We start from the raw sequence: 1,187 nt of genomic DNA, 5'->3' as shown, positions 1-1,187 counted from the left end.
AATGAACATGTAATATTTTTATATTAAGGTGAATATTTTCCTGGGAAAATTCTATTTGTTACTGACACTTAAAGCAACTATAGTATCTTCTATGCAAAAGCATGGGGGATTGTGGAAATGGATAGGAACTCCAGACGTATTACATTACAAATGGGAAAATATACTTTTTCATATTAATGAACCAATCATAACGAGCAAAAGAGGTGAAATATTTACTCTGTACCTGAATTAGATTCGACATTACAGGTTTCTCCAGTTTCACGAATGGTCAACTACAGATGCCGTGATTGACTTATTTTTGTTAGGGATCCTGTAGGAGGGATGCGCCATTCATATTCAGCTCATGTGCCATTGGCTGAAAATTTTGGGGGACCGCTTCCGATCCAACGCGCAGCCATGTTTATCTTTAGTATGTATTAACGGCTGTGGTTAGTTTAAGTTTGGAATACTTATAGTTTTTATTGTGATATTTATGTTTAATTATTTTGTTTTTTTTTCAGTAGTTTTCTATAAGTGTACGTTTAATTTACTCATTTAATTGTTACAAGTATAAATGTACAAACCTAGCCTATAACTTATCGTTTGTTTACAGACTTATTGTTTGTGATGAATAATCATGGTTCGACAGTGTATTCTTAATTACTGCAAAAGTTCAACAAGAACTACGCAAGACCGTAAATACCTTATACCATCGCGTAGGTATAATCGCAAAAATTTACAAAATTTTAAGCAAACAAATCTCAGTTCGAGTATAATTATGACCATGTGCCACATTGAGAAATAAAAATATGTTAAAATAAATCTGTTTTTTAATTGTTTTATATATTTGTCTTATTATTATTATTATTATTATTATTATTATTATTATTATTAATATATATAGTAGATAATTATATTTATCAAGATTGTATAAATTCCTACAAATTGTTTTGAAATTTCAAAACACTGTAATGCCTTTTATTAAATCAAATTTAATTAAGTCTTTCTTATTGAATTTATAATAATTTTTTCGTGTAACCAATTCTATTTTAATATAAATTTTTAATTATCATTAAATATAGTTCATTTTTTTCTGTATTTAATGCAATTCATTATTTCATAATTATTTCAATGTTTGAATCATTCGCGCGCAAAATCGAGTTCCGATCCCCCAGCAATATACATGGCGCATCCCTCCTATAGGATCC

At 28.6% G+C, this 1,187-nt stretch overlaps 1 long non-coding RNA gene across 1 annotated transcript; it reads left to right on the top strand.

Annotated features, from left to right (window-relative positions):
• Positions 1-308: 308 nt before the first annotated feature.
• Positions 309-801, top strand: LOC107070147 (uncharacterized). Its single transcript, XR_001476217.2, has 2 exons — positions 309-515; positions 593-801. It is a non-coding gene; the product is annotated as an uncharacterized LOC107070147 (long non-coding RNA).
• The last annotated feature ends 386 nt before the right edge of the window (positions 802-1,187 follow it).

Source organism: Polistes dominula, unplaced genomic scaffold, assembly GCF_049000335.1.
Source record: "Polistes dominula isolate Pdom_NZ unplaced genomic scaffold, Pdom_raw_medaka contig_12, whole genome shotgun sequence".
Classification (NCBI taxonomy): Eukaryota; Metazoa; Arthropoda; class Insecta; order Hymenoptera; family Vespidae; genus Polistes; species Polistes dominula.
This window is presented reverse-complemented; position numbering and strand designations above follow the sequence as displayed.